General features: G+C 41.2%; 1 protein-coding gene across 3 annotated transcripts in view; it reads left to right on the top strand.

Moving 5' to 3' along the window:
* The window catches only part of FOXO3 (forkhead box O3), a gene marked incomplete at both ends in the record, with an annotated part of 112000 nt that overhangs the window by 15422 nt on the left and 78371 nt on the right, over positions 1–18207 (top strand). The window lies entirely within an intron of this gene.

Below are 18207 nucleotides of genomic sequence, written 5' to 3'. Positions count from 1 at the left end.
ATGATTTTGTGGTTACTGGGAGGATTTTTTCAGTTACTTAGGGCTCCAGAGAGTTACTTCATGAATCTCTTCCCTACCCTTAAAAAACAAACAAACAAACGAAAACATTTAATTTTGCCTTGGGGTAAATTTTATGTTTTTCTGGCACTTGATTTCAAAGTTGAACCTTTAAATGATTTGTTCATGAGAAGTCAAAGCTCTTTGCCTCAAGTTCCTGTTACTAAGTCTTCAGAAAAATAATAGAGCACCTTGTTAAAAGGGTTTCCTGATCTATCCTTTGCCCTGCAACCAACTCTTTGGCAAATGAGGGTGCTTCCTTGATCATCTTCCTTGAGGGCCTTTCTGATTTTTTAACATCTTGAGATCCATCTCAAGAGTTAAGAACCTCAGTTTTACTTGTCTTAGCGGCTCGCTCAGTCTTTTAACTTTCTATGTCTCCTAGACATTTTCTTAAAGGGGCTCATTACTGCCCTTTCCTCTGTCCCATCACCTTTCTCGTACATCAGTGGTTTTCAACCTTGGCTGCATTTGAGAATCACCTAGGGGAGCTAGTACCATCTAGGCCCTTTTCTAAAACAATTGGATCAGAATGCTGGTTATGGGACCGGGGCATCTTTATTTTTTAAAGCTGTAAGGTGGTTACAATAAATGCCTGGGTTAAGAATCATTCTCATAGAGAGATGAGAGGGGTATTAGCTGTGGAAGTTATCAACTGTGAGTTTTGGGCCTGTTTTCTACCCTGTCTTCCAAGGGAAGATTACAAGATAGAGTTTGCTCCCTGGAAACTCATAAAAAGGAGTGCTGTCAAGTTGGAATTTAATAATATAGTTGGATTCCCTTTCAATACAAGGATATTATTACTTAAGCCATGTTTAACTAGGATCTTCTCCTCTGCTTTCTTTCATGCATGTGGTTTCTTCAGTTTCTAACTCCAGCATGTTTTTTCTAGTCTCCATTGAACCCTAGTTAACTTACTTTGAAGTTTTCAGGAAATTGTAAGAAGTGACGGTGCTATTTCAAGTCTTTGCCTAAAACTTGAAAACTGAGACATAAACTATTACTAATACTATTATTACTCCTCTTTTGTGCAACCTAACCTGATATACCAGAGAATTTCATCATACCCAGATGCACTAAGCTAGTGATTCTCAGGGTGTGTGAAGCATCCACGTCATCCAGGGACTTGCTGGAAATGCAGATTCTTGGGTCTATCACTGACATACTGAATCAGAAGCAGTACTCTGTGTTGTAACAAGCCCTGCAGGTAATTCTACATGCTGAAGTTTGTGAACCACTGCTTTAAAGTCATTTGCTAAGTCTGGAATTCCTCTGGTGAAAGTTTAGGAGTCAAAAATCATAACTTTGATGCCATCTTGGCTTCAGAATCCTGCTAAGAGTTGGGGTGGGTGGGGAGAGACATCTTGTGGTGGTATCTGTTGAAATTTAGCAAAGGCCCAGCCCCTTGAGTATTCTAGACTTCCAATAGACCCATATTGCTGTGTGTAGCTGTCCATTCAGAGCAAGGGCACCAACCTCCCTCCTGCATGACAGCCATGAAGAATCTGTTCAAATGCACAGAGGAAACCAGTTGCTCATCCTTGTGCATATATTGTGTTGAAATGACTTGTGTTTAGGTCAGATACTTGTTTTGTGATGTTTTCCCCTTGTTTGTTTCGGTCTTTTGAGAATGTTCCTAGTTTTAAGACCAGCATTGGACCAGGGAAGTGGTCACAGTGACTCATCTACAGACAGTCGTGGGACATGTGGGAGAAAGATAAGATTAAAATGTGCTGGGTGTAATCAGTGTGAAAGGGTGAGTGAAGCGAAGGAGAAAGTGTGCAGTTTTCCTGGTGAGGTCAGAGGGAGGCAGTAGTGAGGAGATGGCATCCATCTTGGTTCAGAGTCCTAAAAGGCACAGGGGACGCAAGGCCTCTCACACCACAAGGTGAAACCAGGTAAAGAGCAAAACAAGTTAGCACTGCTTGTCATTGGATGCTGTAGTCCATTAAGCAGAGCCTCATGATCAGCCATATCAAACATAGCTGATGGCTTTAGGAATATAAATAGTGCAAAGAACAGTGGGCTGGCCAGGCCTTGGAAGTTCATTTCAGGATCTCTTAGCAGCTGCATTAGAATGTTGCCTGAGATCCATAAATCTTCTTCTGTCTCACACATTAAATAAATGAAAAAAAAAAAAAAGCCAGGATTAGTTTGGATTACAAATTCTTTTGCTCTTAGTAGTATACCTTTTACTATACGAAGCCCTACCCAAGACAGAATGACTTGGGTGCTGAACTGAATTCAGAGAGAAGGGCAGTGATCTGGGTTTTCTTTTCTGTAATGGGGAGGATGGAAAGCCACTTTCTTCAGATTCACTGAGATTCTTAAGAAGGATCAAGAAGGCAGGTTCAGGTGTTGGGACATTTGTAGGTTTATGCAGTTGTGGGGGAAACTGTGTTGAGAGACGTGCTTGGGGACAGTATGGGAGAGAGTCCTAAATATTGTCCTTAAAACTGTAAGCAGTATACAAAATTGGACTCCAGGGGAGTATTAAGGACTTTTCAGGTTAGAAGTCAGTCAGATGCAGCTGGAAACTTGAAGTACTCGGGGTGTTGGGATGCTTCCCAAAGCTGCCACTACTCTCAGATGAAATGTGTAAACATGTATGCGTTTGCTGCCATTTTGGTTTTCCAAAAGAGTGGCCACTGCTTGCATGTTTGGGAACAGGGAGAAGAGGGCATCTTAAAACAAAACATGGCATCAAGGATACCTTTAACAGAGAAGTTAAAGTGCCTTACAGAACAATCAGGCTTGTAAGCAAAAGCCTGCCTGGCAGCAGTCTAGAAGGTTTGGCTTCCAGCCTGAGGATCAGAAGAATCTGAGTCCTTGGCTCCTATGGCCCAAATCTAAAGACGGTCATAAGGGACATCTATCTACTCACCCCCTTTTAAAGTAGGAGATGCCTTTGGTTTTAAGGAGGTCATCCTTGTGTCCCAGCTTCTGCATGCTGCTAAATTGGGGAGAGTTGTAGTTAAAAGTGAAAAGTTACCCCCTGACCCTCCAAATGATAAAAATCATTATATTCTCTATTTGCATTGGTGTGAATGGGTGTGATGTGTAATCACAGCCTTAGATTTACCCATCATTTTTATGACTGGAACTAAAAGTGAACTGCTATTATTTGAACATTTATTATGTGCCAGACACTGTTAAAAGTTTTGTGAATGTTAGTTCTTCCATTCTACTAATGAGGAAGTTGATATAATGGTTAAGTGACTTGGCTAAGGCCATGCAGTTGTGATAGAGGTGGGATTCTTGCATCAGTGTGTTTCTACTTTGACTAAATAAACTCCAAAATCAGCAATTTATCCCAGCTCTAGAGATTTGGATTTTATAATACTGCCTGAGACTTCACTGAGCTGATCCTTCTTATCGTATCTCTCATTTTGGTTTAAAAGGAGAGAATGTAAGGGTGTTTGCATGAACTTCTGCTAAAATTGAGACATGTTCTGCCTGACCTGTCACTCTTGAGCCCATAAAGAACAAACTTGAATATTAGGTTGTAGACAAGCATTCACATTGAACGCAAAAGCATTTTAAGACTTGTACTCCTGTGAAGTGTAATTATTCTTAGGGATGGGACTCTCCAAACTACCTGTTTTCTCTAGGCTGTAAAGTAGATTTAAGTGATAGTCTAAGAAGGGTGACTCAGTTCATATGTTGTAGATTCAGAAATAAGAGACACAGAGGTGCTCTGATTCTGAACTGTATCTAAACTTCCCCGTGTCTCTCTCTGCCTCTCTCCTGTAGAAGTAGAAGTTACCTAATTGTATATCACCACTTGGTAAACTCCACATCTTGCTTCAGAAGCCAGTGCATCATCATGTGGGTCTAGCTTTCATTCTTTTCTTTGGATCCATTTCACACTTTCCGGCCCAGGACACTATGTATGGTGGTTTAAGAAGATGAAGTAACCAGATGATGGATGATGGAAACATCAGGAGAAGCAGGCCCAGGTTGTGGAGGACATGGGTGACTACATGATTGGCAGGGGTGATGGAGGAACAAGGGCAGAGGTCTAGTAAATGTACCTTGACAGAAGCTGGAGAGTTGTAGTGTGATTGTGAAAAAATATTGGGGCATTGGCTAGGTTTAGGACTCTTAAGCTATCATGTAACTTGTTCAAAGAACATTATCAAACATCACATATTGGTAATTTCTGTTAATGATGGCATCAGCGAGCATATTTTATCATTAAAATGCAAACAGTTTGGTTTCTTTCTCAATCATCGAACAGTGAGACATGGAACATGAGCCATTGCTGTTCTGATTATGAAAGGAAAGGGGGAAAGCAGTGTTACTGGCATGGTTCTAGAACAGTAAAAAAAAAAAAAAAAAAATCTGTGTTTTGGTAGTATCTTCCAAGGAGTTTAGAATTATGAATCAATTTCTTCTTTGTCAAAATCGAAGTACATCTTTCTATAAACTAAATCTCCTTAAGTCCCCAATGTTGAGGAATGAGAGGAAAGAAATAGGAAACTATGGTTGTGCCATCTTTTCCCCACTATCATCCTTTCGTGAACAGTGGCCTACAGCTTGGTGCCAAGGCTGTGTTAAAGGAACTTGGTGTTTGGTATTTCTCATCTGCATGAAAAATAAAAAAAGTCTTCATTTTTCCCCTGAGATGAATGATGGAGAGAAGGCTTTCTCAATATTTTAAAATTTAGGCTGCATGCTCACCAAGAAAAAGTCCTAAGAGCAATGTAAGCTATTTTTTTGAGTAGATACAGAGTTTTGACTATCATATAGGGACAAAATATTTTTCTTACACTCCTCATCCCCACAGGATAAAGGACAGATCACCCTCTTTCTTTGTTGGCTTGGTATAGTCATTTATTAAGTAAGTACCTTAAGTAAGTACCGCTTAAGTAAGTACCTACCGGGATTTAATAATCCTATATAACCTATACATGCAATATAGGGATCATCCTAAACATCATATTTTCCAGATGTGAGAAGCAGGCCTGGGGGCTTGTGACTTGTCCTAAAACTCATGAGGCATGGAAGTGAAGATGAAGCATGTGGTGAGAAGTCCACAGTTCCCAGCCCCACGTTCTATTATGCGACAGGCTTTCATCTAGAAGTTATGTGGAAATCTTTATATCTAGTTGTAAGAATTCAGAAACATCTCTTTCTCAGTCACTGATTAATAGCATTTTATAGAGAGGTTAAACTTTTTAGAATGAAAATTTGCATTCTGCAAGTAAACAGAGATGTCTTGGAAAAGACTGAAAAGAAAGTCAATGAGCTGCTTATATTAATAAGATGATGCATTTATTCTGTTTAACTTAATAGCTTTCATTTAGGTTTTTGTCATGTAAGTGATGAGTGGCTCTTCTGGAAGATGTTAAGGGGTGTGGCTGTTTTGGTTTTTTTTTAAAGAATAAAAATTTTAGGGCAGACTTCGGTATTTGTTTTTTCTTTCTTTCTGTAAATAAAGATAGGAAATCAAGTCTCACCCACTGCAGTGGCTGAGCCCGCCCCTCGATCTGTTATTCACTACCTATGGTAAGTGTAACTGGCCCCACATTGGCCAGTCCTGTCCTCATGACTTCTTGTACTCAGCCCACTCTTCTTGTCAGACCCACCTTACACTCCCCTCTCTTACACTCCCCTGTCTGCCTCAACAGACCTGTTTCCTAAGGGGTTTTCTAGAGGAAGGACTAGTCTGAGAAGCAAGCTAATGCTAAATTGATAATGGCACCTCTCAGTTGCAGAACTGAATGCTTTGAATGCCATCTTATTTTCTGAATGGGGAAATTAAAGATGAGAGATGTAAAGGAGTTTCTTAGTTATGAGCTGGCTCCCTGGTCACCACGGTCATCACCACTTTTATGCAGGATGACCACCTATATGAAGGTCATGTGCTTGGATATGTCTTCACTTCACACACCACTGTATCATTTTTTTCATGTAGGAGATGGTCTTTTTTTGTTTCCCTCCCATCCAGGAAATGGTCTTTTATTTCACTGTGGCTAGTGAAGAGTTGTTCTGTGGAAATGTACCAGTGGAGACTTCCTCAGGGGAGTAGAATGGTTTATAAACCTTCACACTTTAAACATGACTGCTGGTGGCAGCCCCATACTCCAAGGTGATTGGGAACTGAGTTTTCTTAGTGGTTATAACTTTGAGAGTTGTTACTTTGGAAATTGTTCCACTGTGTGCAAGGTTTCCAAGAATTAGTTACTCGTGCCAGAGGAATGGGCACAGTTAGCTGGATCAATGGCTTTAATTGGCAGCAATTTGCTGCAAGGGAAATTCACAGTTCCACCAGTCTTACTGCTGACAGCTCATATGTTAAATACTATTTGGTAGGCTTAGATATCATTTTCTTGTGTGTGTGTAGAACTGGGGTGCAGGCCAGAGGTGTAGGGGGTTAAAGGATTCACCAGAGACAGAATGCGGAGCAGAACAGGTAGATTTACTGAAATACACTGCTAAAGAGAGCAGTGGGTGAGACAGGAGAGGTCTGCTGCCACCATATGTGGGTTAGCTCCCTGGCTAGGGATTGAACTTAGTCCTTAGTGGTGATAGCTCTGAGACTTAATGCCTAGGCCACCAGGGAGACCTTGGATATCTTTTATTAGCAATTAAGTCCCCAGAACAGTAACTACTGTAACTACTGAAGTCTTAATTGATAAAGCTAAGCTCTTTGTATGTGTTGGAAAAGTTTGGTGTTCTTTGGAACAAGTACTTTGGCTTTGACATTGAGCGCAAGGGTGCCACTTCTAGTCACTTTAACGTTATTGGGAGATTTCATTCTTGACACTGATGATTGGTAGGTTTGTGGCAAATGGGACTTCTCATGCTGTGGTGAGTTAATCTGTAAAAGCTGTAAAAATTAAAAAATACAGCAAAGAATCTGAATAAAACTTCCATGAACAAAGTGTTCTTAGACTTATTAATGGAAAAAATTTTCGTTTCTCAGCAGTGAAGGTTGATGGCAGTGGTGCTGGCTTCTATAGCCTGGGCCATGGTCTAGCTGGTTCCCAGGGCTTACAAGAAGGACATGGTCATTCGAGGACAAGGCATGGGAATATGGTGCCTGGGTGATAGCTGTGATTATTCATTCATTTGTTTTCATTTAGCCAAGGTGGTGATACAGTGAAGACCAAGATGGAAGTATCGTTCAGAACTCATTGGCATGAGTTTACAGTATAGTGACCGCTAGGGACATGCAGACCCAAAGCTGCAGTACTTCTTGAGTGACTGAAATTAGGAAGGCCCTCATGGCCCAGAGTCTGAGCTTGTCTGGAAAGAAGGGCAGTCCTGCCGAGCTGTGCTTCCTGGCCTCTGTTTCTGCCCACCATTTTTTTCACCTCCAATGATAAAATGTCTGACAGTACCCTGTGTTGTTGGAGTTATTTTCTTTTGTTGATAAAAGTATTATACTGTTCAAAGAATTCCTTGTGGAACTTTTGCAACTCTCAAGGAAAAGTGATAAAACACAGGCCCCCACCCTCCACCCTCTCCTTGATAGTTTGCAGGGAACAAGGAGAAAGGGAGTTGTCTTTCCTTTCGCTTTGGCTTTGCTATTTGTTTGTGTAACCATGAAAGAGTACTGAGTCTGTTTTTTGTAAAGGAGATAACTCGGCTCATCCCTGACAGGCAGAGTGTTGGGTGAATTAGTGAGTGGAAGGCACATAATAATATGTGGCACTTTATGTCGTATTTTGATGATTTCAACTAGAATCCTGCCATCTGGAAACTGACATTTACTGGGATGCAGAGCCAGTTTTGCATGATACTGAATCCAATGTGTATTTAAAGTGGTTTGGATTCTCATGTGGCTAAAACCTAGGAGGTTGTAGGCTAATAGAATAATAATAATGGTAGCTTTTGCTAAGGAACCCTGTATAGCCTTAGAAGCACTCTAATGGGAGGTAAAAAGTAGGAATCTTACTTGGTTTCACAGCAGTGAAATTCATGGTAGCCCGCACAGACTTGGAACTTTGGAAGGGAGAAGTTGAATTCACCATCTATGACTTTGGTCCTTCCTTTGCCAACAACCATTCTCTAAAGCCTTCAAGCCACGAAGAATCTTTGCCATCATATTTTTCCCAGCTACTAGGAAAAAGGTTTCCCAATGAGAGTTTAAATTCTGTTGGAGATTCCTAAATCCATGCCTGATGGATCTCACAGTTGGCTCGCAGGCCCCTTGGCCTGGGGTCCAGCTGCTGACTGTTGAGTTTGAGCCCAGTTGGCAGTAGGTCCAGGAGAGCCCTCTTCACTTCTTCAGCATTTCAGCAGAGTGAGGCCGGGCACTTTTTCTCAAGGCAGCTGAGAGTCTCTACAAGGTGTGCCCCATGTCGTCCTCCAATTTAAAGATGCTTTTTCCTCCCATTAGAGTTCTTCTAAGGCAATTCAGATGACGCCTTAGGAAAAGCTATCATCGTTATCATTATTCTATTAGTCTATAGTCTCCTAGGTTTTAGTCAGATGGAAATGTAAACCACTTTAAATACACACTGGACTCATCCAATACAGTATCATCCAATACTGACTGCTGCAGAGTGATGGGGGAGCTGTAGTGGGCATCCATGTCCTTCTTTCTGCCTGTTGCCCTTATGTGTCCTTTAAGGAAGGTGCATGGGAGAAAGGTGGGGGGCACATGCCAGAGTTCTGCTTCTACCTCATTCCCACAGTTTCTCCAGGCTGCTGCTTATTTCCTCTAAAGACCAACACAGATGTGCTGTTCTTGGATGGTCTCAAGCCACCTTTCCCTAAAGATGTTCATTTAAAATTTATGTTCTTTTACGCCCCTCTTGTGCCACAGACACAACTTCAGAAATATATGCAGCATGAAAGGATGAAGTCTCAGGGTAAAGGACAATATAGTACTGACAGGTGCTAGAGTTAGGCCACAAATTTGGCCTTTGGGTTTCAGAGCAACTGAAGCAAAAAGGGATGTAAAGTCAGATTCCAGATTTGTAACTGTTTCAGATAAAAACAGATTAGTTTCACAGAAGCTTGGCTTTTTCTGTTATTGAGAAACTTTTTCTCTTAGGACATCATAAGGAGAGCCCTGATCTAATAGATGACTTTCTCATTTGAAATGTGGTTCTCAAAGGTATTGAGCCAGTCCATTATTTGAACATCCTTTCCTCAGTGGTGCATTTACACCTGTCTATTTAGGCTCATAAGTCCTTTTCTGGCATCCAAGGAGTTTGGTTGGGTGTGTATGGCTCTAGACCTAGGAAGTGGCTGGGACTTAGGGAGGAAGCAAATGGACCAGGTTTTTGGGGAAAGTTCTTAGCACATTCCATTGGAGAAAAACAAGGTAGTGTCGAAAACAGGAACGAATGAAGGGGCAGGTGAGGGGAATGCCAGGTAGCTGCTCTTTAGTTGATGTCAGCCCAAGTGCATCGGCATACTCTAGCTTCCAACAGGAGGATATGAGCCAAACCTGGTTCTTACAAGGTGTGGGCCTCAGCAAGAGGCTCGGAAGTCAGTAAGGCAATTGTGTTAGTATTTATGCAGTGCTATCTTCACAGTAAACCGGAAGGCTAGGGTTATTCTTTTTCAGTTGGTAAGAAGCCAAGCCTCAGAGCTGGGTCTGGCCCTGATATTTCAGGGGGTATTTGGTGCACCCAAGGGACCAGGCTTACCTAGCTTGTGTTGCACAATGAAGACAGACCCATTCGACCACCCTGCTCCCGACCCCTGCCTCCATCAGCATTCCCTATCACTTAGAACAGTTGCTTAGGGCTGGAATAAGTCTCTAGGTGCCAGATGAAGGGATCCTGAGATCAGCTGGTTCTAGAACTGCTCAAGGGAGTGAGCTGGTTCCATCGAAGGCCATCAGATGTGGGGGATTGATGGGAATTCAGTGTTTGGCAGTACTGGGAGTTTTGTGTGCCTACCTGTGGTAACTGTATTATGCTGATTCATAAAAAAAAATGTGTGTGTATATGTATTCCACAGTTTGCCTTTGAAATAAAAGCTGTGGCTCACTGCTGGACTTGTTTTTTTTTTCTCCTTTCCATTGTAGGCCAGTCCATATTTCTTCACACAGACAAGGCATTGTTTAAAGTACAATGTACTCTCCTGCTTTTGCATTGTCATCAGAAACCCTTGACGAAATGTTTAATTTCTGAGGTTATCTGGGCTTAGTTGACTGGAGCCTAGAACTTTCCTTCTGTCCACCTGTGTTGGGTTAAGTCACTCACAGAGCACACAGATATTTTTATAGAAAACCTAAGGATTTCTGTACTTTGAGATGACTTGGACCAGTGTTTCCAAACTAGTAACATGAACTAGGACACAAACTGAAGAGTGCTTCCCACCCCCTCTTCACTCCTAACATTTTGCTCTTCCTTTCTCATACCCTCCATTGACAGTAAGGCCAAGGGGGCTTGACTCCTGTAAGGGCCCAGGACTGGCCACAGTGCAGGTTTTCTGATCCCATGCAGACCGGGTAAAGGAGGAGTCAGAGTCCTCAGTAGTTTCGCAGGTTTTTTATTTGGGGTTCACCAGGCATATGGCAGGCAGGGGTGCTGGCTGGGGGGCTGGGAGGCAGGCAGGCCTCCCAGCCCCCAGCAAGTCTTCACTCTATCTAGGCTCTCTAGCGTTCGTTCTGCTGCTTCTCGGCTTCTGGTGCTGCTGCTGCTGCTGCTGCTACTGGCGTCCCCATGACGCCGCCCTTAAAAGCACAGTCTTAGCTCAGCTGAATCCCATCTACCTATGCCCACACCCTATTCCAGGTGCCCGCCATCAGGCATGCATTCAGGACAAGGATCCATCATCTATCCTGATGGTGGAAGGGCAGAAAAGCCTGATATTTTCTTTACCCTACAACTCCTAAGTTTAACTAAGTTTAAGTTTTCATCTGAATTCAAAGATCATTTTTAATGCTACTTTAACAGAGCTAAAGGCTCTTATTGGGACAGTCTGCTGACCTGTTGTGTTGCTTGTGACCTCATTTAAGAATGTGTTTTATTTCATCTTCTTTAAATTAACAAATTCAGCAAAGAGATAATAGGTATGAGTAGTTTTGTAAGTAAATTAACTTTTGAACTCTAGTATGTATTAAAAGTCTTCTCTGTACTAGGGCTTGTTCTTTTTGCTAGTGTGTGGATGCATTGACTTGTGTCATTGATTGGATATACTCTTAATTATTTTTTAGCTAAACTATTGAAAACTGTAAGATTTACCGAAAGACACAAATTGAAGTTGTTATATTCTTTAATTAATGAGCTATTACATTTTTAAAAATCAAGATTTCAGAAATTCAGTTATAGTCAACTCTACAAGAATGTCTTTGATATCCCAAGTAAGAAATTTGTATATAGTAAACACAGTGAGCTCTCTCCCTGTCTCATATTCTAAGTCCTAGTCTTCTCCATCTCTCGCCCTGGGAGGCAGGGCGAGCAAGTAAAACAAGCAAGTAAAAAACGAAAACACAGAAGCTAAGAAGAAGCTTAGAATATCAAGATACACTGCATCAGTCTTTGTGGTGATTCAAGATGCAGTGACCTGCTGCCTGGGAAACAGTGGCTGGGGCCTCCCAGAGTACAGTAGGCTGGAGAAATAGAAAATATAATTTGACTGGGCCTTACCCTCATGCTCAAAGCCTCAGCAGGATGCTTTCTGCTTTTCTGGGATTATTTTCTGCAACTAGGCAAAAACAACAACAAAAAAAACCATCCCTAAAACATACAGTTTGTCCTGGTGTAACTGGAAAGTAGAAAAGCTTTGAAAAGGAATTCTTACAGTTTTTGATGGAAAGTAATGATTGTATCTTAATTTCTTAACATTTATTAAGTAATCATAGTGGTGTAGGTTCTGCATTAAGACATTTAAAAATTGACTTTCCTGAGAATTTTTCCTAAGACACAATAGCCAAATCTGGATCAAGAGGTATAGACTTCCAGTTACAAAGAAGTCATGGGGATGTAATGTACAGTGTAGGGACTCAAGTCAGTAATACTGTAGAAAGAAAATCTCACTTAGGATCGCAGTGATGGTTGTACAAGTGTGAATGTCTTAATGCCACTAAATTATACAATCAAAAATGGTTGTAATTGTAAATTTTTTTTTATGTATATCTTGGCACCAAACAACCACCACAACAACAAATCACCAAACCTGTTTTTGGCCTCGGTGGAATTGGGATAATTTGAATTAAATCTGTTTTGAGGAGAAAAATGGATGCCATCATGGACCATGCCCTGCAGAGCTGTTCTCCATGCTCCAGTTTCCCTTAACTTCTTCAGAAAATTATTGTTTTCGAAAATAAAAATCTAAAGTGGTAGAGAGAAATATAGACTGTATTTAAACTGGCTTTTGTAATTTTGCCTGGTCACACACAGCCCACATTCTGGACCTCCCTGACGTCAGCGCCCCCCTGTGCCCTCTGCCTGGGAGTCGGGATTCTTGACTAGGCCAGGCCTTGGCTGCTCTGGGCCACACAGATGCAGGCACAACCCGGATCCTTGTTTACTTCCTCTCTCAGGGCTTGGGACATTGAGTACTAAGAAGGACCCAGTGCCTGCACAAGCTCTTCTGCCAGCGTTCTCTCTCAGCCCTATCATTCCTGTCTTGGAAAGTGCTTCATCTCTGAGACAGTCTTTTGTTCTTAGAGTGCAGGCATTATTTCCCAGTCAGGCTCCCTTTCCCAGATTCCAGTGTAGACTTGCAGGCCCACTCCCCTGCAGTCTAGCCCAGGGGAAAACCTCTGCTTTAGCTGCCAGTAACTTTATAAGCAGGAGAAGGAGCCAGGCAGGGGTGGGTCTTAGAGGGAAACCAGCGCCTTTTTTTTTTTTTTTAAGATGCTTATGGGAAAATGAAGGGGCTTTTCGATTGTACAGTGTTGCCTTATTTGCCTTATTCTAAGGCAGCCTTCTAGTTGCAGATGTGCTAAAACTTTTATATGGAATGCTAGTTAAACTTAAGTTAATCCTTGCAATTTCATGAGTAATCAAAATAAAAGTATATTGCCCAGGATGAAACTGTTGCAAAAATAAGTGGTATATTGTTCCAGAAATTAATCTTAATCAAAGGATATGTTCTGTACACTGTCATAATAAAAACATCAGTGTTAAGACAAAGCCAGGCACATAGCTATATAAAAGTAAATGTGAAGACTGAAACTCATGGACAGTATTTAATTTGAATCTCCCTCTTCTGGGGATAACATTCAAACTAGAGAGGGAGGTAATGGATAGGCAAAATGAAAATATTATATAGAGACTACCACAGTCAAAAATTATGAATGTAGAATTATGACTGATGTTCCTGTCAGAATTTTGGATGCCATGCTCACCAATTCTATGATGGTTCAAAAATAAGCAACTTTTCTCATTTTAGTCCTGGAATTATTGCTTTTTTATAAGACTCATACAGTTTGCAGACCAGAAGAGCTCTTTGTTGGTCAACCTCCTCATTTCATAGAGGGAGAAACTGAGGCCCCAAACTCAGTGGTTGTCTCAGAGTACCAAGCTAGTTGGCTAGGCAGAGTGGTCAGGGAATATTCTTATCACTCTAGATTACGTCTATATTTAGAAGATGTTTTTGCCCACCTTTGAGAGTTTTACAAAGACCTATTTGGGGCATGGGTAATATTGTGAATGCTCAGGGTACGGAGATTTTCTTTTGCTTCTGGGATCTTAGAGTTTCTCTTTCACAGCCCAGGTGCATGGACTTACTGGGAGATATTTCAGAACCTCTGTTTTCATATTTCTACCCAATAATGGGATAAAGGGGGTCTATTTAAATTCAGGATATCCCTGTAATAGGAAGGTGGTCATCCCGAGGGTCTATATGCCCCCTGAGGGAAGTACTATTTGAGCAATAGTTCCTAAAGTGTATTCCCTTGGAAATAGTAGTTTTGCATTTGGGCAGTTAGGTTAAGGAAAGTTTAAATGGTATATTCATTTTCTAAATAGGATTTCTCAGGGCAGTCCCATCTCAGTGGCAATCCCATTACATCCTTAAGGTAGTTGGATAACTCAGGAGTCAGCATGAAATCCAAAATTCTGACTCATCAAGCAAAAGCAGAAGGATCAAAACCAAATTAAACTGTTGCCCTGAAGTTCACTTTTCGGTCAGGCATTCAGGAAGCAGCGCATGAAAATTTGCTTGGATATGGTTTCCTCATAGTTCTCTAGGCAGCTTGAAATAACACCTTGAAGTGTCAGTAAACAAAAATCCCAGTTTATCAGTTTTTCTTTCCATCTGATTGAACAAGTTGTTGTATAAGGAGGTAAAACAAAACTTTGTATTCCTGAAGCCAAAGGTTTTGGTATCTGCTCTTCATTCAGTTGCATATAAGTTCCATTTGTCTTGAAGGAAGAAATTATGAAATTCTTAGAATGTTAAATGTATATGTTTTTTTTTTTTTTTTAATAGAGGCATGTTTTTTTTTTTTATTTATTTATTTGTTTGTTTGTTTATACAAGCACTGGGTACAGTCAGAAGCGCGGGAAGGTGAGAGAATTCACCAGAGCCAGAGCGGGGAGCAGAGCAGGCAGAAGGACCGAAGTACACTGCTGAGGGGAGCAGCGGGCGGCAGGAGAGGTCTGCGCGCCATGTGGGACCCTCCTCTGGTGGCCGGGGAGCAGCCGGGGATCGAACCGGGGGCGCAGAGGCCGCGGGCAGCTTCACAACCCAGCGCTCAACCGCTGCGCCACCAGGGAGGCCCCCTAAATGTATATGTTTTAAGACTAACCATTGCTGCCTCTCTATTTTAAAAGTTTGGAATATTGTAGTCTAGAAATATAAAGGGAATACTACTCAGTAAATAAAAAGAAACAGACCACTGACACAAAACATGGATGAATCTCAGAAACACACAGAAGAGTACATACTATTTCACTAGGTGAAGTTCTAGAAAAAGAAAACTGGGCCTCCCTGGTGGTGCAAGGGATTAAGTCTCAGCACTGTGAGGCTATCCGCAGCCACTGCAGCAAGAGTTCAATCCCCAGCTGGTGAGGGAGCAACCCACATGGAGCATGACTCACCTGCTGCTCCCCTCAGCAGTGTACTTCAGTCATTCCACCTGTTCTGTCCCCCACTCTGTCTTTGGTGCAGCCGCTCACCCCCCCACACCTTTGGCCTGTACCCCAGTTCTTGTATGCATAAATAAATCTTTTTAAAAAAAAAAAAAGAAAGAAAAGAAAAACTAATCCATGGTGACAGAAACAGATTAGCAATTGCTTACAGATATAGGGGTGGGAGGAGATTGGCTAACAGTCATAAGGGAACTTCTAGGGAGATGAAAATGTTTTGTAGCTTTATTGTGGTGGTTGTTATCCTGGTGTATACATTTGCTAAAATCCATCTAACTATGCTGTAAATGGTTCATTTTTGGGTATGTAAATTATACCTCAATAAAGTTGCTTTATAAAGAAAGTTTAGGAGAGGCTAAAGAGGTTGGAATTTCTTTATATAACTTTATGTAACTTGAAGAACCAGTGGTACATTTGGGCTAGTTTTTAAGCACTGTGAGCTAGACTTTTGCTTTTATATTTCTTTAGTTATTTATTTGTGATTAATCTTCCCACCATTTCTACCGTCCTCTTCGTTTTATGACTTGAGCAATAGAAATTAGTTCCTTTCAGAATCTTACAGTCTTTGTTAGTAGTAAGCAGGGATGCATTCAAAATTCATCTCAAATTATTTTTTGGGGCCTCCCTGGTGGCGCAAAGGGTTAAGCATCACACTATGTAAAGCAGCCCGCAGCCTCTGTAGCATGAGTTTGATCCCTAGCAGGCCAGGGAGCAACTCACATGGCTCAGCAGACCTCTCCTGTCTCACCCACTGCTCCCCTCAGCAGTGTATTTCAGTAAATCTGCCTGTTCTGTTCCCCACTCTGTCTCTAGTGAATCCTCTCACCCCCTGCATCTCTGGCCAGTACCCCAGCTCTTGTGTGCATAAATAAATAAATCTTTAAAAAAATTTTTTTTAAAATTATTTTTCAAGTAGGTTTCTGTAAGCTGGTACTTTTCTGGAATGGCAGTTTGGTAGAAGCATGAATGTGTATGGTGCAGGGAGAGGGACGTGTTCCTCAGATCATTGTGCCCTAGTTCTTCACACATGTCTAATCTTCACACATGTCTAATCTTGGTGTGAATGCTAAAAGAAAGTATCATGAATTTTGCTTCTGGCATTTGTTTACTGTGTCTGGGACCTTGGGCTGCATATTTGTGGTGGTTTTGGAAGTGCTGAGAAGCTGTTTTGTTGAGAGGGTGCTGAGATTGGTTGGAGGGGGCAGTAATGCAGTGGGGGAAGAGAGGAGGGAGATTCTCAGTACTTCCTTTGCTCTTCAGTCTTTCATCTGTTTCAGCATCATTAGAAACGAGAGAGGCCATTTTCCTAGTTTGTCCATAGAGAAATGGATGCATGCTTAGGGATGTATAATTTAGTGGGGAATTTGAACATGTAGGTATTGGAAATACTGTTGAGTGTTTGTTTTTAAGTTTCACATCCTCCATGTGCAGTCAGAGTTAGCCTCTAAGAAAGAACTAGCTTGTTCTTAATGGATCACATTAGCTGGATTTGGTACAAGTGTTTTTTCTTAGAAGGGAGGATTACACATTATAGTAACAAGATGTTCTTTTATTTCCTAGTTTATCAAAAGATGTTGATTGTGAAAGAGGGTGTGCAGATATTGTAGATCTTAGTGTTTTTAAATAGATGAGCTTGAAAGAGTGAGAAAAGGTTATATCAGAAGATTAACTGTGCTGAAGGAAAACTAAATACTGGTGATGGGGAGAGGGAAAAGTAAATATTTTTCTCATTGCTCCGTATTTATTTTGGACATCTTTTGGTTTTGTCTTGTTTTGTTAACTTTGACTTTTCTTAAAGCTGCTAAAGCATAAAGAGGAGAGATGGCACAAAGTTGAATTCTTATTCTTCCCCCTTTCTTCTGTTTCCTTCCCCAAAAAGTTGTTGGCCAATTAATTTCTAGTGGAGTGGGAAGAGGTCAGCCAGAGATCTTTAGATTCATTGAAGCTGTATGAAAATAGGTGAAGTTTGTGAAACTTTAGGGAAGATAAAAGAAGATTCCTTTTTCTTCTTAAGAAAGTTGTAGATTGTCAGAAACTTGTTTAGTACTTCTAAGATTTAGAAGCCAAATAAAGAAAACAAAACTGCCAACTTAACTGAAGTTTTGGTTTCTTGTTAATTGAGTAAAGGTATGAAAATGGCCTCAAGGATCCAGGGCTGCAACATCTTGTTCCCCTGGGGTTTCTCTAGCCAAGAGGCAGTTAGCCCTTTATTCCTGCCCCTTGTCGGCCATGATTCCCTCCTTGCTTTTGCCTCCCCCCTCCTTCTCTTCTTTTGGGTTGGGCCATGTTGTTTTTGAATTACTGCTTTCTAAACTGTTAAGAATATAGAATGCAAATCTGAACTATCTCCCCAGTGGTGGCCCTTGAGTCCCCTGGGCCTCTGGGTGTCTCAGTGACCAAGTCACTGTAGGTCAGGACAGCTTGGCCTCATCTTCAAATCTTGCTTTGTTGAATCTGGCAGCGCTCCAGCTCTTTGCAAACTGACTGCTGGCGAATAAGAACAGGCTTCACCCAAGCAGAGTTTTGTGGGGAGGCTCTCCCTTCCCTTTGTGTGATTATAAAAACCATTTCAAAACATGTGTGTTTGTGTGATTAAGGGAAGATGTGTGATTTAGGGAAAATATGTGATTTAGTTGTAGATTTTTGTGATATTTTCAAGATATTTTCATGGTGCTTCCCCAAACAACACTAGCAGAAACTGAAAGTTCACTTTATCCTTTGGGTATTTTAATGTTGTACTCAAGGAGAGAGATTATTTTAGAAGCCTGACTTCCACTCTATCCAATCCTCCTCCCCCATTGGGCTTTACAAATCCTTGTCAAACCACACACTATTGAAACCAAAAGACTATTGCTTGTTGTTTTTTTTTTTTTTTTGTATTTATGAGAGGTGTGAGCATATAGTGTTCTTAGGTGGTGATGTGGAATGCCAGTTGAGTTTTTTAGGAATAGTGCAAGTATTTCTGAAAAAGGTAGAGTGAAAATACTTTCCATTATAACTATTATTCACCAACTCAATTTAAGCTGCATTGAACTAATACTACAGAAAAACTTTGGTGCTTATTATATTGAATTCATTTCTCAAGCACAGTCATTGTTTGTATGAATTACACTGTAAGTTTTTGTTTCTAAAAAAGCTC

The sequence above is a fragment of the Talpa europaea genome (assembly GCF_964194135.1).
Source record: "Talpa europaea genome assembly, chromosome: 2".
Taxonomy (NCBI): Eukaryota; Metazoa; Chordata; class Mammalia; order Eulipotyphla; family Talpidae; genus Talpa; species Talpa europaea.
This window is presented reverse-complemented; position numbering and strand designations above follow the sequence as displayed.